General features: G+C 40.4%; 1 long non-coding RNA gene across 1 annotated transcript in view; it reads right to left on the bottom strand.

Moving 5' to 3' along the window:
* Positions 1-4139: 4139 nt before the first annotated feature.
* LOC141585432 (uncharacterized) overlaps positions 4140-22611 on the bottom strand; it is a 79702-nt gene continuing 61230 nt past the window's right edge. The window contains exons 3-4 of the long non-coding RNA XR_012518894.1: positions 17268-17457; positions 4140-5076 (exon numbers count right to left, since the gene is read on the bottom strand). This is a non-coding gene — a long non-coding RNA (uncharacterized LOC141585432). The remainder of the gene's footprint in view (positions 5077-17267; positions 17458-22611) is intronic.

Raw genomic sequence — 22611 nt, 5'->3', positions numbered from 1 at the left:
TCAAATCTTTTACCTCTTTCTATGCACCAAGTTGTAACCTCTTCCAGAAAACATCTCCTACCACTTTCTCAAAACACTATCTTTCAGCAGCACTGTGGATTTGATGGTATGTCCATTTGTCATAGTGGGTTTATAGACATCCAGCTTCTTGCCATGGAATATTTTGTTTATTCAAGTGCTGCCAACTCATGACATGAAAAGTAAGCTAACCAGCTGGTGAAGCCAGTATCTATACAATCACACCTAATGGGCAGAAAAGGCTGCACTAGTAGTTGAGCCAGTAATGTTAAATTACCTGTACAAATGAAAGGGAGCAGAAGCACATAAAATCTCAAACAATGCACAAAATCCTGTTTTGTGACTGGAGTTTTGTGAGATTTTTGCTTTTTGTTTCTCTCTCCAACATTCTGATCAATGATCATTCATGTATACCACATGAAGAGCTCCATTTAGACTTAATAAAGACACAGGGAATTGAATCAGGTAAGCCAGAGACCTGCCTAGTGTCCCTATTTTGTTACCTTGTACAACTCTAAGGAGAAAAGAATGCTCAAGCTTTGCAAACCTTAGAGATAAACTGTTTCAGCTTCCCCATGTCACAGAGAACCTAAAGCTCAGAACTTCTCCCTGCAGTCTGGAGGGAGAAGCAAGTTGGAGACTGGAACAGGATTCCCATTTTTCTGCTCTCTCTTGAAATTCTCAGTGTGGCCAATGGCTTGGCTTCCACTATGGTGGTCTAGATTTTATGTCAGAAACAGGGCTTAGATGTCAAGGAAAAGGAAACTGTTGAAAGTAGGTCAGGTGTCTTAGTATTCTGACCCTTAAAGTGTTTGAAAAATAAGTTTCTAAGGTTGGTAGACATTAACTGTTAGAGCTTTAAACCATTTACTGAGTCAGGAAATAGCACATAACATTGGCTAAACACTTAGAACTCTGTCAGACACTGAGGGAGTTAACTACAGCAACAAAGAATGAGTGAATAATACAGTCAGCCCCCTCATGAAAGGAGCAAACATCTAATTTTGAAGATAAAAGTGAATTCCCACTGGACTCTAAGCTCCTCTGGGGCATGTACTGTCTGTATGCCTTTTATCTCTGTGTAGCTGGAGTGATCTTTCAAAAATGAAAAATCTTTACTAGCTTCCCTTGCTCTTAGAATAAATGTAAAATCCTTAATGTTCCTTATGAGACATGCTACAATATAGACTTGGGATCAGGAAACATTTGAGTAACGTGACAGATAGTAAATATTTTTGGCTTTGCAGGCCAAACAATCTCTGTGGCAACTACTCTATCATGGTAGTATGCATGCAGCCATAGACAATTAGTCAATAAACAGGCGTGGCTGTGATCTAGCAATGCTTTGCGCACAAATGCAGGCAACAGGAAGATTTGACCTGCAAGAATAGTGTGCTGACCCTTGGTATGGATTGTGCATTTCAAGCTGTATTATCTACTAATCACCTGGGATCTTGTTAAATACAGATTTGAACACAATAAATCTGGGATGAAGGCCAGGTGTGGTGGCTCACGCCTGTAACTCCAGCACTTTGGGAGGCCGAGGTGGGCAGATCACCTGAGGTCAGGAGTTCAAGACCAGCCTGGCCTACGTGGTGAAACCCCGTCTCTACTAAAAGTACAAAAATTATTCAGACATGCTGGTGCTCACTTGTAATCCCAGTACTTGGGAGCTGAGAATCAGTTGAACCCAGGAGGCGGAGGTTGCAATGAGCCAAGATTGTGCCACTGCACTCTAGCCTGGGTGGCAAGAGCGAAACTCTGTCTCAAAAAAAAAAAAAAGAAAAAAGAAAAACATGGAATGGAGTCTGAGATTTTGCATTGTTAGTAAATTCACAGCTGATCCTGATGCTGCCTGTACAGAGAATAGTGTCTCTATCATGGTAGCCTCACTTTCGACCTGGCTCTTCCTCACTTTCTGGGATGCAGCTCCTCTTTCTAATCACGTTTTCTCCTGCCCCAGGGTCTGTGTGCATGCTGTTTCTCTGGACTGGATTTTTCTTCTCCTTTTACCTAATCTAATCTTTTAAATATTAGCTCAGGGTCCATGTGTTAGTCCATTTGCATTGGTATCAAGGAATACCTGAGACTGGGTAATTTACAAAGAAAAGAAGTCACAGTTCTGCAGGCTGCACACAAACCATAGCGCCAGCATCCTCTCCTGGTGAGGGCCTCAGGAAGCTTCCAGTTATGGTGACAGACAAAGAGGAGCCAGTATGTCCCATGGCAAGAGAGGAAGGAAATGCCAGTTTCTTTTCAACAACGAGATCTCACATGAACTCACAGAGTGAGGACATTACCAGGACATTACTATGAGGATAGCACTGAGCCATTCAGGTAGGATCCACCTTCCTAATCCAAACACCTTCTGTGAGGCCCCACCTCCAATACTGGGGATTTCATTTCAACAAGAGATGTGAAGGGGGCAAACATTCAATCTGTATCAGTCCACTTCCTTAGGAAATGTGCTCCAGACTAGACCAAGCACAGCCCTTCTATGCACTCACTATTCTCAATACCTCACCATCAAAGTGATTCTCAGTTGTAATTTTATATTACTCATGTCATTCCTCATCAATATCTGTCCCTCTTCCATTGGAATGTAAGTTGCTTGAGAGGAGATAACATTCTAGTTCTGTTTATCATTTTCCATTGTGCACCTAGCACAGTTCCTAGATGAGATGCTGCTCAACACATAATGAACAAATCAATAAAGCAGTTAGTTTCCAGCCCTTATTTTCCAGCCTCTTTTTTGATACCCATAGTAGACGTAAGTAAACAGGCACTCAGTAAAGATTGTTGAATAACTTTTAGAAGGTTTTGGAATTGAGAGGATTTTTAAAATTTGAAAAATTTTCAGACTCCTTTACCCTTCCTGATCCCCTTCTTCTCTTCTCAAGTCATCTCTCTCCTTACCACCGATGTCCAATAGAAGTTGGACTTTCATTCTGAGATGGTGGGAATTTCTGTGCTATCCAGTATCCTGGTCAGGTGTGGCTATTGAGCTTCTAAAATGTGCTAGTCCCATCAGGAAATCATATTTTTAATTATATATAAGGCACAGTGCATGAAGGTTTAGATTTCAAGGAATATGTAAGCATGTTTTAGAGCCCCTGACAAATATCTAATTCCCCAGATTTTTCTTTTAAGTTTTCTGATTAGCCTATTGATTGCCTTAACTGCTATCTACTGCCTCCAGCAGATGCAATGTTAATCAATCAATATGCTGCTGATTGTTTTTGACAAATAGTCCCTTCAAGGAAAGGCAGTTTGCACTAGGTGAGCTCCAAGTCCGGTCAAACAGGGACAATCCTCCACTAGACCGGTCTAATGACAATTCTCTGAGAATGGGATGTTGAAGAATTTCCAACTCTGTTATACCTCCTCCAGTGTCTCCTAGAACTCTGGTTTTCACCATGACTATAGAATGTGTGTTTCCAAGGCTACTGCAATGCCAGGGTGATGAGAAGGGCAATATAATAAGATAAAACACGGGAATAGTCGCCATTCTTACTGAGATTCAACCATTGTTCTTAAATAAACCCTCCCCAGATGACCAACATTTGATTAACTTCCAGCATTCTAAATTTTGATTCTGACATTTTTTTTCATTCATTCATGACAGCGTTTTCATTGATTGATGAAGAAGACTTTCTGAGATCTTTACTCCACCATTCTTGCTGACATCACATCCACGTCCAGTCTTAAAACCTTGGATCAAATGCCACCTCTTCTGAGAAAAAGCTGTTGACATGATTTGGTTCTTTCCCTGTGCTTCCTTAGCAATTCCTACACACTTCTATGAGATTCTATTATTTATACTCAATTCATTCCCTCCCTATGCAGTTACTTTCTTTAGTGAGCTCCTGTTGTGTATCTATCTCTCCCACATTAAATTGGATTTCTTTTTTTTTTTTTCTTTTTTTTTTTTTTTTTTTTTTGAGACGGAGTTTCGCTCTTGTTACCCAGGCTGGAGTGCAATGGCGCGATCTCGGCTCACCGCAACCTCCGCCTCCTGGGTTCAGGCAATTCTCCTTTCTCAGCCTCCTGAGTAGCTGGGATTACAGGCACGCACCACCATGCTCAGCTAATTTTTTTTGTATTTTTAGTAGAGACGGGGTTTCACCATGTTGACCAGGATGGACCTCGTGATCCACCCGCCTCAGCCTCCCAAAGTGCTAGGATTACAGGCTTGAGCCACTGCGCCCGGCTTAAATTGGATTTCTTAAAGGACTGAGGCTGTATCTGATGTGACTCTCTAGTCCCACTGCACAAAGCCTGGCACATTGTAGGTACTTTAAAAACATTTGTGGTGCTACAGACCTCATAAGAGGACTGACTGCAGGTTCTCATGAAGGACTGGTCTGGAGCTGGCTGTCATTCTGAGCACTAGCCCTCAGCCCCTTTTCAGCCCACTCATTTTTTTCCAGTGCTGCCCATGATTCAATAACATGCCTCTGACCAGTGTTTTAAAAATCTTTGACTCTTGAGTTTCTTTTATTTGCCTTTAAGAGACTCAAAAGGGAAACTAAATGCACATATAAGAGGCAAGTTTCAAAATATTTGTTACTAAATACAACCCAAGCCAATGAAGCTGCAGGTGAAGCATTTCTGTGGGGTTCCATACTCTTTCCTCTGTTCTTTTTGTTTTTTTGTTTGTTTTTTGAGACATCTCACTCTATTGCCCAGGCTGGAGTATAATGGCGCAATCTCAGCTCACTGCAACCTCTGCTTCCCAGGTTCAAGCAATTCTCCTGCCTCAGCCTCCTGAGTAGCTAGCTGGTATTACATGTGGCTGCGACCATGCCCCAATTTTTTTTTTTTTTTTTTAGAGATGGGTTTTTACCATGTTGGCCAGACTGGTCTTGAACTCCCAATGTCAAATGACCACTTGCCTCAGCCTCCCAAAGTGCTGGGTTTACATGCTTCCCTGTGTTCTTTTTCCTCTGCCCTGCTGCTTCAGTTTCTTTCCACTCTTCAGTCCTCCACATCCTTCTTTGTCTTTCAAGTTAACCAAGGACCTTTCTTTCCTCCAGGAAGCAGCCTGTGATGTGTTCACTGGAAAGTATTAAGGGATGAGTGAAACATTACAAACAGTACTGGAACTTGGCCTCCAGAGATTTTTTTCTGTCCAAACTTGGTTCATAATTTATTTTGGAAAAGTTTCTTCTCCCTTTTGTGCTTCAGTTTCCACATCTGCCAAATGAAAATATTGATCTCCATGGTTTTACTTCTAATGTTCCCCAATTTTGTTACTATTAAGTCACCGCCCCAGACACTTCATTTTTAAATAACATATGAATTTAAAGGAGAATATAAAAAGACAATAATGCTGTATTGTAAGGAATGCTTCACTAGCAGTGAGATTTCAAGCACCACATGTTCATTTTACAAACATTTATTGAGGTTCCATGCTCAAGGCCCTCCCCATGTGTTAGTAATGCAGAGATACGGCTCTGCCCTATGAAAGCACGTAGTCTTATAAACAACTGACTTTTGGAAAAGATGTAAGCTAACCAAGGCTGCTAAATCCATTTTATATCCCTTGCCAATTTCAATCTATTGGTAATGCCCACCTGAAGAGCTGTTTTGGCCCTTCAGCATAGTGTGTTGTGATTGATAGGTTACGGTGCTATCCTTACTCTGATACCTGAGATCACATCATTTAATGATTGTCTCTTTGCATTAGTTTCCCATCTCCTTGTACTAGTTTCCTGTCTTGTTCCTTTAAGGCTACCAAACAATATCACAGACTGAGTAGCTTATAAACAGTAGAAATTCATTTCTCACAGTTCTGGAGGCTAGAAAGTCCAAGATCAAGACTCTGGCATGTCTCATGTCTGGTGAGGGTCAGTTTCCTGGCTTCTAAAGGCACTTCTTATGTCTTCGAATGGAAGCAAAAGGGACAAGGGAGTTCTCTAGAGTCTCTTGTATAATGGCACTAATCTCATTGCATGTGCTCTTCCTTCATGACTTAATCACTTCAGAAAGGCCCCACTTCCAAATACCATTACACTGGGGATTAAGTTTTAACATCTGAATTTTGGCAAAATACAAGCATTGAGTCTACAGCATTTCCCTTTTCATGCACTATCCTTCACCTCCATCAATTTTATGATGAAGATAATGGCATTTACTTTATGGGACTGTGTGAAGATTAAGTTGGTTACTGTATTTAGAACACTAAACACAGAGTTTGACCCACAATAGACTGTCTTAGTCTATTCCTGCTGCTATAATAAAATATCATTGACTGGGTAGCATATACACAACAAAAATTTATTTTTTATAGCTCTGGAGGCTGTAGAGTCCAAGATCAATGCACCTGTGGATTTGGTGTCTGACAAGTGCCCATTCATAGCAGTTTCTCTTTCTGTCCACACACGGTAGAAGTGGGCAGAGTAACTCTAGGGAATATTTTATAGGAACACTAATCTTATTCATGAGAACTTCACTCCCACGACCTAATTACCTCCCAAAAGACCCCCCATCCTAATACCATCACTTTGAGAGTTAGGATTTCAACACATGAATTCTGGGGGACCCAAACATTCAACAATGGCATATGCTCATTATCCTCTAAATCAGTGGCTCTTTATGGTGGAGAGAGAAGGTTATTTTCTTCCCAGGGAATATGTGGCAATGTTTGGAGGAATTTTGTGTCATCACTACTTGGGGAGGCACATTACTAACCTCTACTGTGTATGACCCAAAAAGGCTAACCAGCTTTGCAATGCACAGGACAGGTTGCCACACACAAAAAAATTATTCAGCCCAAAATATTGACAGTGTCAAGGTTAAAAAATTTTGCTCTAAATTAGTGCTAGGACAAAAGCCAGAGCAAGTTACGAATATGAGACATTAATTCTTGCTACCTTTTCAAACTAAATATTTGTTTTCTTAAAATGATAACACACAGAGTCAAGAAAATTGATTGTTGCTCAGTTCCAGGTACCAGAAAAAGCAGAAAATAAAGCCTACTTTCCTTCCCTTCTGATATGGTTTGGCTCTGTGTCCCCACCCAAATCTCATCTCGAATGGTAATCTCCATGTGTAGAGGGAGGGACCTAGTGAGTGGTAGGTGACTGGATCATGGAGGCAGTTTCCCCTGTGCTGCTCTTGTGATAGTGAGGGAGTTCTCACAAGATCTGGTTGTTTGATCAGTGTCTGACATTTCCCCTGTGCCCTTTCTTTCTCCTGTCACCTTTTGAAGAATGTGCCTGTGTCCCCTTTGTCTTCTGCCATGATTTCAAGTTTCCTGAGGCCTTCCCAGACATGTAGAACTGTGAGTCAAACTTTTGTCTACAAATTGCCTAGTCTCAGATATTATTGCTATAGCAGTGTGAAAAAACTAATAATACACCTTCTTCCCTCCATCCTTTCCTTACTTTCTTCCTCCTCTCTGTCCCTCCTTCTTTTTCCTCTCTTTCCTTTTTGTCCAGACTCTGTAGAGATGGCTGCCAGGTGCAGAAGAAGATCAAGCCAAATAATTTGCATTTCAATTTCGCCATAAAAATGTATGCTTCCTGCAACAGGCAAGAAACATGGGAAGCTGAATTTCTCTATGACATATGCCCTCCATAAGGCAGAAATTGTTGCTGTCAGAATAACTGAGCTAAAATATCAGGATATTTGCCTAAACTCAGAGAGCTTGTCACATAAATTGCCACTGAACCAGGGCTGCAGATGGGATTAGAACCTGCCTTTTGGAGGGATGATTTGTCAGCCCCATTGGCAGAACTAGCATAGTAAATAACACTAAAATGAAATGAACTACATTCTCAGAAATGCTGTGTTTTATGTCACAATGGGCAGTCAGGGAAATAGAGATAAGTAATGGCTGCTGGCTGCATTCTCCTATTCCCACCCAACCATCACTGCCATAGGCAGTGCATGTCAGTGAGGACCAAATATGGCGTGACATTCTTCGTGGGACTGTATATGTGCTTATGGTTCATAATAACATGGTTGCATATGAGCAAACCATAAATAATACATAAAAGTCTTTAAAATAACATGAAAAACCATAATCTCATGGGGGTTAAAAGAGGTAGGTTAATTCTAACTGAGTGGGATTTGGGAGGATTTCCTTGAGAAGGTACATGTGAGCTAAGCTTTAAAATATGAGTAGGGTCTAGATAAGGATTTCTTAATTTGAAATCCATGGACCTTCAAGTGAAGTCTGTGGATTTGAATGGGAAACAAAATACATCTTTTTTTTTTTTAACCAATCTCCAGCTGACATTTAGCTTTTCCTTCAGGTACTAAGGTAGACTACATGCACAGTAGTATTAGCAGAACCAGTGATTTTGTTCCTAGCACAAATCCCAGATATTCTCATGTTGTGATACTACTATTGCAGATAATTGAAATATTATTTATGCTAATCACTCTGCTGAAATAATAGTAATTATTAGATAAATTATTGGATCTTGCTATTTAATGCAACTGTTAAAAGTACATCTATTGCCATATCACAAGTTTAGTTATTTTAGGGTTTTTAAAAATTTTCTTAGTAAACTTATGAATTTTAATTATAGATTTAAAAATTTTATTTTGAGAGGATGTGAATAGACTCTACCAGATGCCAGGTAGATTCGTGGTCCAAAGAGAGCTAAGAACTCATGCTAACACAGGTAGAAACAAGTGGGCTCCTATGTCACAAAGCAGCATGGACAAAAGCATAGATGTCTCCCTACACGACTGTTTTGAAAATAACAACACTAAGACTACCATTTTTACAGTGCTTTGCTGTGGCTCAAATGCTGCTGTGTATTGATCAATTTAATTCTTTCAGATAACCGTATTTGGTAGCCATGATTATTTTCTCCATTTCACAGATGAGGCAAAAGGAGGTTAAGTGACTTTTCCATAGCTGCATAACCAGGAAGAGGTAAGTTGGCCCGCTGACTTCAGAGGCCAAGTTAACAACAATTATTATTACTATACTGCTGCACAAGAGAAACAACAGCAATCATGGTAACAGCAATGATCACCTGCTGAGTGCTGGATAAGTTTCAGCTATTATGTTATTTCTTTAGAGACATCATCTGGTTTAGTCCTTACAACTCTAGAAGGCAGTTATTATCTTCATTTATGAAACCGAGGCTTAGAGAAACTATGAGATTTGCCCAAGTTAGACACTAAGTAGCTGAGCTAAAATTAGAATCCAGATCTACATGATGTCATTCATGTCTGAGTTCTTAATGTCTGCAGCAAACTATGTGGCAGTGAAGATCAGAATCCTGTAGTGCAGAATATGTACCACATTAACTTGAAGCCAAAATATAGATGGCCTTGAATGCCATGCCAAGAAGTTTGATTTCAGTATATGGCAATGGGGAGTTATTGATGGCTTTTGAGCAGAAAACCAACATTATATAACCTTTGTTTTAGGCAGATCATTGTGGCAACAATATGGAGAATGAATTGCAGGAGCAAATAGTTAGAAGCAATGGAACCAGTCAAGCAGCCATTGGAGCACCTGACCTAGGTGAGGTTATGCTAAAGGTAGAATACTTGAGGAAAAGACACTACCTGGCACACATTATACATCATAGGAGGTGGTGTGGGGAAGGAAAGGTGTAGAGGTGTCAAAGATATCCCCGAGTGTCCAGCCAGACCAATTAGAATGAAGGTGGAACCACTGACTAAAGCAAAAACACAGGAGGACAAACAAACTTAGTTTTAAGGGGCAAGGAGAATAGAAACTTAATGAATTATTCTTTGAACATATTGAGTTGAGGTGCTCATAAAATACCTTGGCAGGTATATTCAATCGAAAGAAGAAAATCTGGGCATAGCACTCCATACTGAGCTATAGTGTGCTCTTGAAGGATGCCCCTACATTTCGGAACTCGACCAAAGACATGGAACCAATGATAGAGCTGAGAAATGGGCAGAGAGGTACAAGACATAGAAGTCAGGAGAGGAAAGTGTTCTCATTAGTGGAGGGAGATAGAAGAGCCAACAGAAAATGGAAGTGTCATAAAACAACAGAAATAGTTTCCCAAGGAAGATTTTGTTGGAGGCCTTTTAAAGAAGGTAGGAGTTGGCTTCTTTTTGGATTTATTTAAGTCATGATTTGCATAGAGGCAGAGAGATGGAAAAAAAATGGCATTTCTAGATCCCATCTGGCCCATTCACAGACTGCAAGTTCTATGATAAGTAAAGAGAGAAACATTAGAGTTTCCAGGCACAGGGAGGAGAGGAGTGAGCAGTTGTCTAAGAAACTATTTTTTAATTGTGAAACAGGAATAATAAATGTGTGTGGGGCGGGTAGAGAGAGAGAGACAGAGAAAGAGAGAAAGAAAGCAGGTGCATTTTGAGGATGGGGGAAAGCATTATTAAACGAAAGCTTTAAAAATTGGCCTTGAATTGCTCACAGATTTATCTGCCAACGCTACAACATTGTGTGAACCCTGGAAACAACTAACAGAGAAATTTACATCATGACAATATTTAAAATAGCCTGAATATAAATGTGGCAGTAACTATAAAGAGCTATGGATCTTTGGGAGGGGTAGGAAAATATAGAGTGGTGGATAATAAACTAGTCAAGCAGGTGAATCATTTTAAATACCTGGAAAATCTCATTAGCCCAGGAGGGGAATGAATCCTGAAGCTAAGCGATTGAAATTTATTATAATAAAGAACATTAAAGAATATTTACAACATAGTCACAAAGCTGATTATTAAATTTGGCAGGGAAACGTGGATGTGGAAGGGAGAAGATAAAAAAGACAATATGGTAGAAGCTGTTGAAATGAAATCTCCCCTTTCACTTGAGGCTTGGATAAGATTTTAAGAATGAAAATATGTTTTGGTTAATATTGGTAATCAGTGGCCAGAATTTGCTTAAACAAAAAAAGAGAAAAGATAAACTAGAACACATGTTAAGAGAATTACTAAAATCTAAAACTGCAATTAAATACTCAGTAGAAGAAAAACAGCTTGAAAATATTGCATGGAGAGGAACCTTGGAATGCCAGTTAGTCCAAATCAAACAAGCCATCACTTCGATGATCTTCTTTCATCAAAGATAATAGTTTGCTCATCAAACTATGGGTTCCCACTCCCTAATGCAAAGGGCCAGCACTAGTTCTCTTGAAGCCTTGGCTCAATCATATGCACCCTCTAAATATATGCTCCCATTATATAACCATAATAATTAAAAAAAAATTTTTTAAGAGAAGTCATCCAAATTGCCAGTGGCAGAAATTTGAATACTCCTTGAGTAAACAGAAATGCCCTGACTTATGAATCAGGAAGTTCCAGGGCTAACAGTGTATCCAAACTCAACTGCAGACAGTGGCTCAAATGATTTCTCAAGAATCTGTTCTCTTTGCCTTTGAGATCAGCTCTGCTTTCCCCATGTAATCTCTTTCTCATCCAGGCTCTCTCCTCATGATCTCAAAGTAGCTGCTGCAGCTCCAGACCTTACCTCCTCTCAGTTTCCCAACTATTGAGATAGAGGTACTGCATGCCCCACAACAGTCAAGTATAGGTTCTGGGTATGATGCTCACTGGCCAGAATTAGGCCATGTGCTAGTCCCAAGTCAATCACTGTAGTCAGGGGAATGGGATATTATAATTGCCTTAAGCCAATCTGGACCCGTCCTAATATAGAAGGAACTGGTTAACATTTAATCACATGAGTTAAAAGTGGGCGAGGAATGGTTTCCCTAAGAAAAGGTAAAGAATAGTTTTTATATATATAAGGGAGCAAGGATTGCAAAAATAATAAATGTTCATACAGTAACAACCTTCAGTTTTGAAAGTCCTATTTTTATCTCATTTAAGCTTCCTGTGCTAAGGTTTCAATCCATTTTATTTTGTTTTAATCAGTAGAGATGTCAGGTACATATTATTAGGCAAAAAAAATCCCTGAAAAATGGAAAAAGTCTTTTGACACTTTATATTTGTGGTCTGCCTGTTACTGGAGTAATTCTCGTTATTGTAGACAAGCTATTCTTGTTCTCTTTCAAATAACTTAAAGAATATGATGAGAGAATACATATTTAGGAAGATAAAATTATCTGCCCATACAGTCATCTGGCTATTAGATTGCATAATATATAAAAAGCTATTGATTTTTTTTCTTTTAGTTCCACTCGTCATCATCTAAGCCTCTCTCTACTTTAGGGTATCTGCTGTTTACTTGCTTCAGCCTGAGGAGGGAAAGTCTAAACATATGAATTACAATCTATTAGACTTTGGTGCAATTAACGCTGTTGAGAACATATGATCACTTGGAAAATAACCAAGGAAAAGTAGTTGAGAGCACCACAGAGGTTCTGTGCAGTACACAACAAAACATGGCACATTTTTTAAAGTCCATAGAATGTGATTATTATACAGAAGAAGTCAGGCAGAGCTTGATCTGTTACTCCTTGTGTGTGGGTAACTGAGCACATGAACACATTAAACTCTTTTGCATAATCTGGGAAGAAAAGTTATACCTTCCCCTTACATTATATTTTCCCAGTATGTAATTACAAATGCCAATCCAGATGCAGCAAAGACTTCCCTTGAATATATTAAGGTGAAACCACACATCTCTAGGGGGGGAGAAAGCAAGAGAAGCAGATTGCCTCGTGCCATCCATCAGGCTGGGGCAGTTATCTGCATAGAGAGTGCAGCAGAAGGAAATATATGCATGTGCAAAGATCCCTAAGCATGAAGATAAATATCAGGGGTGGCATTTTGTTCTCTCTGCTCAGCCCCACCCTCTTTCATTCCACACTCCCCCTTCCTTGCCTGAGAAAAACCTCCACACAGAATAGCAAAGACTGAGGAGTCATTAGAAAAATATGCTTCTTCCTAGAAAGCTAGATCTAATTTCTCAGAAGCTATTTAAAATATGAGAGAATTTAAAGAAAAACAAAAAGCACTCTTTCTGATTTTCCTCACATTTTGTTGTCAGAGTTTTCAAATACAAAATGAATTGCATTTCTGTTTCTCAGAAATGAAAATCTTCCAAGAGAATGCAATCGAGAAACTCAGCAAATCATGTAATACCAAACATGTTGCCTTAGAAGTATATAAACCAGCTCGTTGTCAGTTTCTACAAGCAAGAGAGAGACATTCAGGAGCACAATATCCCATCAGTATCTTTCATAGGGATTTCAGGTAGCTCTGAAGCACATTCATTCATTTGCTGAATAGACATTTGTTGATACTTATTGTATGCCTGACATGTTTTATTAGGTTGATTTCAAAGTAATGGCAAAAACTGAAATTACTATTGTACCAACCTAATATTTGCATCTCTATCTTGTTTCATTCAATCCTCTCCTTATCCTTATGTAATGATCAAGAAACTGGGAGCTCAGGAAGGTTAAACAACTTCTCTAAGTTCAGAAACAAAGCTGTAGAGACAGTTTTGGACCAGTGTCTGTCTAATTTAAAAGCTCACACTGTCTCTAGTATGCCATGTTGCTCTTTGTGGGACGCACACAAGAAAAGTTTCCCTTCCCACTGTGGTGCTAGAGCTTCGTGAGGATGATGCTAGAGAGTGCAGAAGAAAGAAATATACGCATGTGGAAAGATCCCTAAGCATCAAGATAAATATCAGGGGTGGCATTTTGTTCTCTCTGCTCAGCCCCATACCCTTTTATCCCATATCTCCCCTTTCTTGCTTGGGAAAACCTCTACATAAAATAGCAAAGACTGAGAAGTCATTAGAAAAATATACCTCTTTGTAGAAACCAAGATGATGCTACCTGGACCTCAGGGTCCTCAGATGACAGAGACTCAGCTGAGGCAAAGGGTCAATCCCAGGACCTCCAGCCCCCCTGCATTAGCATTGTCCACATCAGGACCATGCCAACAAGAGAGGGGTCTTCCTGCAGGAAGTAATACCATAATCCAGAAAAGAATGGGTCTCAAGGGGGCACCACAGCCTCTCCTGGGCTCACCCTCAGAAATGAAAACTGAAGCTCAAGGTTGATGAGACATTCGCCTAAGAAAGGAGGTCTGGACCGCAGACAGCTCAATGGCTTTGAGACCTATGGAATGTTCCCCTTCTTTTTGCATCTTATTTATGTAAATCTATGTGATTCATTTCATTTCAGTGATTAGAAATAAATACCCTGAAGCCAGAGAGGTGAAGGGAGAAGACACAGGGATACGTTTGCCTCAGCAACCATGGGAGACGGGCCAAGAAAATGGCATTCACCTCCACAACTAGTCCAAGGGAGAGTGTGATGGTTTAAAAATATAGTCACATGACCAGGTGTGGTGGCTCACGCCTGTATTCCCAGCACTTTGGGAGGCCGAGGCAGGCGCATCACCTGAGTTCAGGAGTTCAAGACCAACCTGACCAACATGGCAAAACCTCTCTCTACTAAAAATACAAAAACTAGCTGGGCATGGTGGCATACACCTGTAATTCCAGCACTTTGGGACACCAAGGCAGGCGTATCATGAGGTCAAGAGATCAAGACCATCCTGGTCTATGTGGTGAAACCCCATCTCTACTAAAAATACAAAACCTAGCTCAGCATGGTGGCATGCACCTGTAGTCCCAGCTATTCAGGAGGAGTCAGGAGAATCGCTTGAACCGAGAGATGGAGGTTGGAGTGAGCCAAGATCACACCTCTGCACTCCAGCCTGGGTGACAGAGCAAGACTCCGTCTCAAAAAAAAAAAAAAAAAAAAAAATACAGTCACCCCTTGCTTAACAGTGGGGATACATTTGGAGAAAGGTGTGGTTAGGTGATTTTGCTGTTGTGTGAACATCTCAGAGTGTGCTTATAAACCTCGAGGACATAGCCCATTACACACTGAGACTCTATGGGATAGCCTATTGCTCCTAGGCTACAAACCTGTACAGCATGTTTCTGTACTGAATACTCAACTGGAACATAATTAAGGATCCATGTAGCCAAACTTAGAAAAGATACAGTAAAAATACCAAATAAAATGTTTTTTTTTAAAAATGGTACACCTGTCTAGGGCACTTACCATGAATGGAGCTTGCAGGTCTGGACATTGCTTTGGGTGAGTCACTGAGTGAGTGGTGAGTGAATATGAAGGCCTGGGACATCACTGTGCACTACTGTAGACTTAGTAATCTCTGTACATTTATGCCAAACCAGATGTAACAAAGACTTGAACATTGGTTGATGCTTATTGTATGTGCAAAGATCTCTAAGCATGAAGATAAATACCAGGGGTGGCATTTTGTTCTCTCTGCTCAGCCCCACCCTCTTTCATTCCACACTTGCCCTTCCATGCCTGGAAAACCTCCACACAGAATAGCAAAGAATGAGGAGTCATTAGAAAAATATGCTTCTATTTTTCTATTACGTTTACCATAAATTTCAATTTAAAATTTACATTTTAAATTCACATTAAATTTATTTTAAAAATTATTTCCTGCTATGCTGGGTCATGAGAAAAAATAATTCTTTCCTCGATAACCAATTAACCTTAACTTACTGTAACTTTTTTGTTTTATAAATTTAAAATTTTTTTAACTTCTAACTTTTTTTCTCATAACATTTAGCCTAAAAGACAAACAGATTGTACAGCAGTATAAAAATATTCTCTTTTTAAATCCTTATTCTGTAAGCTTTTTTTCTCTTCTTGAAAGGTTTTATTTATTTTTTACATCTTAAATGTTTTTGCTAAAAACTAAGACTTAAACACATGCATTAGCCTAGACCTACACAGGCTTAGGATCATCCATATCACTGTCTTCCACCTCCACGTCTTATCTCACGGGAAGGTCTTCAAGGCAATAACACGCATGGAGCTGTCATCTCCTAAGATAACAATGCCTTCTTCTGAAAAACTCCTATGGACCTGCTTGACCCTGTTTTACAGTTAACTTTTTCTTTAAAATAAATAGAAGGAATACACACTAAAATAATGATAAAAATATAATACAGTAAACACACCAACTAGTAGCATAGTCGTTTACTATTATTGTCAAGTATTACACACTGTGCATAACTGTATACCCTAGACATTTGTACACCTGGCAGCACAGTAGGCTTGTTTCCACCAGCATCGCCACAAACACGTAAGTAATGTCTTGCACTAAAATGTTATGATGGCTTCAATGCCATTATGCAGCAGGAATTGTTCAGTTCCATTATTATCTAATGGGACCACCATCATATATGTGGTCCATCACTGATAAAATGTCATCATTTGGAGCATGACTGTACATCCAAAAATTCATACTTCCTCCTTCAAGAGATAGAGCCTAGTTGCCCTCCCTGGACTGGACTTAGTGATTTACTTCTACAGAATAGAATGAAGGAGAAGTCACAAAGGATGACTTCAAATACCAGATTATCCAAAGGTGTGTGGCTTGCTCCCTCTTTTTTATCTCAGCTCACTGCAATCTCTGCCTCTCAGGTACAAGGTATTCTCCTGCCTCAGCCTCCAAAGTAGCTGGGATCACAAGCACCCACCATCACACCTGGTTAATTTTCGTATTTTTTGTATAATTGGGGTTTCACTCTGTTGGCCAGGCTGGTCTCACACTCCTGACCTCAGGTGATTCATCCACCTCAGCCTCCCAAAGTGCTGGGATTACAGGCATAAGCCTCTGCACCCAGCCTTGGTGGCTTGCTCTCTTGAATCAATTACTCAGGGGGAAGCCAGCTGCTGTGGGGTTTAAACACTTTATGGAGAGGCCCATGTGGCAGGGAGCTGAGTTCTCCTGACAACAGCCACATCAGTGAGCTTGGAAGTAAGTCCTCAGTCCCGTCAGGTTCTGCACCTCTACTACAGCCCCATGAGAGACTGAGCCAGGACCACTGACATGAGCCACTCCTAGATTTCTGATCTTTGACCCTCTGTAAACTGATAAGCGTTTGCTGTCTGAAGGTACTAGGTTTTGAGGTAGTTTTTTACACAGCAATAGATAAATGATACAGAGAGATACATTAATTTTCAGAGAAAAGAAGGGCAGAAGAGAAAAGAGCTGGATGATTCTTGAGGATTTGCTGACTCTTCAAGTATTGCTTCTAGGCCCAATCTGGAAGGAAAATAGCACAATCTGGATTCCACATGTGGAAACAGTCCAGAGAAGTCCCCAAAGAGGTGACAAAAGGAAGCTTCCTTTTTTTCCCTTGTGCATTTATTATATATAAACTAAAATGAGTTAAACACCTTCCATGTATCCAATATAGAATGATAGGAAAGGTATTAAAATATGAACTAAAGAAATATCTATGTAAAGGAGAGTGGCCAGACATAATTAGCTATCAGAAAATTAAGTTAAATACTCACAATACATGTTGCAAATGCATATTGATGGTCTGTTTTCTGGAAGATGTGGACTGGATGTGGAAGATCAGAGGTGGCTCTTGTCATCAAGGAGCATGACATCTTGTTGGAGAGCAGAGAGGCAAAAACATTCAGCATCTATTCAACAGATGATTCTCCACCAGTTCTTATGGGTCAGGTCCTGAATTTGCTCCTGAAAAGATGCCATGAAATAAGGTACAGTGTCGTCCCTCATGATCTTTAAGTTCATACAGACACAGACAAGATAAGAAGATGCCATGATATTACGTGTGATAAAGGATAAGACCTGGACATTCATAGAAGCACCTCTGAGAAGCATGCAGAGAAGATAGCTAGTGATCTCCAAATGTTCTATGAGACCCATGAAGCTTCCAAGCCTCCCTAGCCTTGAAGTTAGGGCCTTGGAGCTAGTTGGGGCTGTGGTCTAGAAGAAGAGTAGGATCACAGGTTCTAGCTGATGCAACTCCAATGTGGCAGAGCTCTCTCAACCTGTAGGTGACCGTGCGAGTGAAGTAGAGCCTCCCCATCCTCCCTGAAATGGACTTTTTGGACATAAGTGAGAGAAATGCTGTTTTGATGGTAAAACCACCAAGGCTTTGCGTTCTGATCTGTATCTGCAGCACAGAGCAACCCATCTTGACTGAGACAAGGGACATGATCTAGCTATGGAGAGGAAGAAAGGCTTTGCAGTGTAATGCCTGGCATACTATGGTAACTGTCTGGATTCAAGTGTGTGTTGAGAAGACAGAGGTAGAGAAAAAAGTGATTTAAGTGTAAGGAACAAAATGCACAAAGGTCGAAAAGTGAAGATAGTACAATGTGTTCCAGGAAATGAAAACTGCTCAATATGGCTAGAGCAGAGCTTGTAAGTAGGGAGACAGCAATAAATGAGGCTGGCACTGTGCAGATTCTAGTAAGAGGCTTGTTCCCCATCCTGAGGGCAGAGGGATCTCTTGGGAGACTTTGAAAAGGGGACTAATGTGGTCTGATATATGCTCCTAGAGAACTAGCAATATCTGACAAAGTTTGAGTCGTGTAATAAGAGATGTGAACACTAAGTAGTTTAAAGAAGGGAAGTGTCCCAGGGAGTTGTGGTCACCACAACAAAAATGATGGAGGAAGAAGGATATTGGAACTTGAAGAATGAGTGAAAGAGCAAAAGGTGAGGAAAATGGTCAAAAAATGTGAAGGGGACATATTACAGAGACCACTTTACCAGCTTTAAGTATTCACATATAGGAGCATTTAAAAGATGAGAAAGAGCATTTGAGTCTTCAAATGTCAGGACAATCATTTATTATTGCTGTAGTAATACTCTGCAACCAACAACTTCCAAATCCCACAGGTTCACAACAAGAAATTCATTTTTGTTCTCACTCATGAGTGTTTGGGTCAGCACCAGCAGCTCCGTCTCAGACTGTGGCTTGGGCTTAGCGGCCCTCACAGGTCTTCACTCCACAACCAAGCTAATAGGATAAGGACTGCTGGGGACATGCTTTTCATATGGTAGGCCACAGAAAGGAAAGCCTTGTAAGCAGACAGACCTCTGTTTGCATCACGCCCACTTCCCTTCCCTCAGGCCCCACGAGTCACATGTTTAAGTTCAACGTCATTGCAATGGACAAGTATATACTCTGCTGACGTGAAGAGGTACTGCAAAGTCTGGAAGGCATATTCATATTATGGAAAGCAAAGAATAGGAAACAGCAAATTCAATCTATCACAGCCAGTTGGAGAATTTTAAATTTATGGTACAAGCAATAAAGATCCATGACATTTTGAGCATCAGAGTGGCAGTCATTGGAAATATTTTAGCAGGACAAAGATAAGAAGTTGGAAGAGTTGGGAAGCAAGTGCAACCCTTCACATGTATGGTAATAGTAGCTTTACTAAAATGTAACCACAGTGATCAAGAACAAATTTCTGGGGAAACTGTCTGATGGGCAAATTAAGAGGATTTCAATGACTGATTTGAAATTATGATAACAGGCAGAAGGATGCCAGGATAATTCTGGTATCTCCGGTTTGGTGGAGCAGAAGCTCTAGGTGGCATCGATCACTTAAAGGACAGAAGCTAATTTGAAAGATGGGAAAAGAACAAGTGTTGTGGGTAATATGGGGTCTTTCTGGTATGTTTGATGTAAAGATGGCAGAAATGCCTGGCAGAAGTTAGAAAGGTCTAATTAACATCTAGGAGAAAGGCCACATCTGAGTGTACAGAATTGAGGGTCAGCCACAGGAAAGAGTAGCTCAGATTTCCAAGGAAATGAGCATCAAACAAAAAGTCCTAATTTTACAGAAAGGGGATATGGAGGAGTGGAAATGAACAAAGATGGTGAGATGAGAATAGTGATGCTACTGCATTAAGGGGAAAAAAACGTCTTTGGAGATAATAAAGCATAGGAAACAAACTTCCCAATGCAATTGCCTTAGATATGACTTTGTCCACATTAAAATTGCTTTGAAATTTTAAAAACAAATTGTATATCTGTTGCTTTGTGGGACTTAATCCATATAACGAGAACATGTAAAGATGGGAATTTATGGAAGTTAAAAAGCTGGAAGAGAAATGCAGCAGCTGGGATGTTAATGAAAGCATAATCTGTTACGTGTGGAAATAAGCAACATACATTTGTTGTGATGGGTCAGGTCTTACGAAACTTCAGTGCAGCACAGTGAAAAATCTGAGCAGGGAAACTTTTGCAGCCAAAAGGGAGATACATGACGAATTCTTTTAATTTTCTTTAAACTCAAATGTTTCCTTGTATATGCCAGTGTCGCAAGAGGGAAACAAAACTGGCTGTGTACTGGCATTGTACAGTTTAAAAAAAAATTAAGTGAAGCCATTTAATGTATTAGATAATCGTCAAATCATTTATTAAAGACCATGTTATGTATGATGTCAGATATGACATACAAAAATAGAGTCTTTTTTTTTTTTTTTCTGAGTGAGTCTTGCTCTGTCACCCAGGCTGGAGTGCAGTGGTGTGATCTTGCTCACTGCAACTTCTTCCTCCTGACAGGGTTCAAGCAATTCTCTTGTCTCAGCCTGCCGAGCAGCTGGGATTATAGGCATGTGCCACCACACCCAGTTAATTTTTGAATTTTTGGTAGAGATGGGGTTTCACCATGTTGGCCACGCTGGTCTTGAACTTGCTGGTCTTGAACTCCTGACCTCATGATCCACCTGCCTTGGCCTCCCAAAGTGCTGGAATTATAGGCATGAGCCACCATGCCAGGCCTATAATAGAATCTTAATTGAAGCATGGACTCAACGTCACTGATTCTATCCTCCACTCTACTGCCTACCCCATTCAGAAGGTTTTGATTTTTTTAATGGCAGTTTTCAGGTCTGTGATTTTTTTATTATTTCCTATAAATTCATTTTTTTCTGAGAATTTCCATTTTTTAATTTGTTTCAAGATAGTTTGTAGTAGATTGTTGAAGTATTTTACGATTTCTGCTTTAGCATCCTTGTCAGATAATTCTAATGTGGTATTGGTGTCAGTTGTCTTTCCTCATTCAGTTTGCAATTTTATTGATTGTTGCTCTGATAGATAATTTTCAATATATGCTAGACATTTTGTCTCTGATATTAAGAGATTATGGATTCTATTTATTTTATTTTGGCACACAGTCGCCCAGTTCAGACTTTGTGTATGGATCTTGGCCTAATTATTTGTAAGCTTTTTTTTCAATGGAAGTTTTGTTTGTTTGCTTGTTTGTTTGTGACAAAGTCTCATTTTTTTACCCAGGCTAGAGTGCAGTGGCACAGTCTTGGCTCGCTGCAGCCTCTGCCTCTTGGGTTCAAGTGATTCTCCTGCCTCAACCTCCCAAGTAGCTGGGACTACAGGAGTGTGCCACCATGCCCAGCTAATTTTTGTGTTTTTTAGTAGAAACAGGGTTTCACCATGTTGAGCAGGCTGGTCTCGAACTCCTGACTTCAAGTAATACATGCCCTGGCCTCCCAAAATGTTAGGATTACAAGCATGAGCCACTACATCAAGCCAAAAGTTTAATTTTTAGAGTTTCTGTAGTTTTATTTTGATTTACTTGGTTTATCTGGTTGATGATGGGGCCCTTTCCAGCCCCTGATGGTGCTGCCCCAGTGGGGCAAAAAGGAGGTTCCCCAGCCTGGGCCACCAGGTGTTTCTCAATGGGAGATGGTGTGAGGGGCTGTCTTTTGCCAGTGCCCTCCCTGACCACCAGTGACTGTGAACAAAGGAGTAGACTCTTGGCCGTTGAGGACAAAAAAGGTTTCCTGGACGAGGTCGCTTGCTGTAACTGGGTTCCTTTTTCTGATTCTTGTGCCTGCCTGGAGTTTTGGGGATCAGGAGAAAAGTCTTGGGCCTGTAGGTCCAAAGACATTTTCTAGACATACCTTAGTCTCTCTTACCAGCTCTGCCGATCTTTCTTCTGTATCTCTTGATATAAAAGGGGAGTCTTCAACCAGCGAGGAAGGAGAAGCAGCTTCCTGTTTTTGGCAGAGCTCTCAATCTATCTTACTTGCAGATGGTATCAGGCTCACCTGATGGTGTCAGAGAGACTTTTATCCAATCCAGGGAGAAAAACTGTTCCTGAGCTATTTTCTGTTGCTAGTTCAGGTATCAGGAAATGCCAGTTCTGATGACTTTTCTTCTGCTGGGTGAGGGACTTCAGAACATCCTGTCACCAGCTAACCTGCTTCTGACCATCTGTCAGAGCTTTCTTTGGTTGTCTTTTGTACCATTTCCAGGGTTTGTAGTTGTGCTTAGCAGACAAGAGCAGAGAGAACAAGCTTATAACGTCTTACTTGGACCAAAACTCAGTCGACGCTATTTTTACATACCAATGCCAGGAATTTTGTTACTGTAATAACATTATTTCAGACACAAGTCAGTAACTTTCTCTGCCTTTCTTGGTCCTTTCTTTGGTCCCTCTCTCCTTCTTTTTCCCAGCCTCCTTATACTCATCTTCAATGCCCTTACCACAAACTCACCCAGACCCTTTATATCACTGACCTCCTGCAACTCTCCTAATTTCTCCCATCTTTCCTTAATGTCCTGTCTAATAATAATAGCAACAACACCAATCATCATCATCATCACAATCATCATCACCAAGAATGAAAATGAAGCTGGTGAGAGAAGCCCAGTAAAGCATGCAGATATCTCCACCAAGGCTAAGGGAAGAGAAGGACTAAGGGCTGAGACCACCCCGGAGGTCAACCAGGAGCGAGAATTCACAATGCCTGAGGACTGAAGTTGAAGAATGCTGCAAATCAGTATGGCTAATATTTTATATGATAATTATAGTGCTTATATAGCATGAGTATCTTCATGAATTT

This window comes from Saimiri boliviensis, chromosome 8 (assembly GCF_048565385.1).
Source record: "Saimiri boliviensis isolate mSaiBol1 chromosome 8, mSaiBol1.pri, whole genome shotgun sequence".
NCBI classification, from domain to species: Eukaryota; Metazoa; Chordata; class Mammalia; order Primates; family Cebidae; genus Saimiri; species Saimiri boliviensis.
This window is presented reverse-complemented; position numbering and strand designations above follow the sequence as displayed.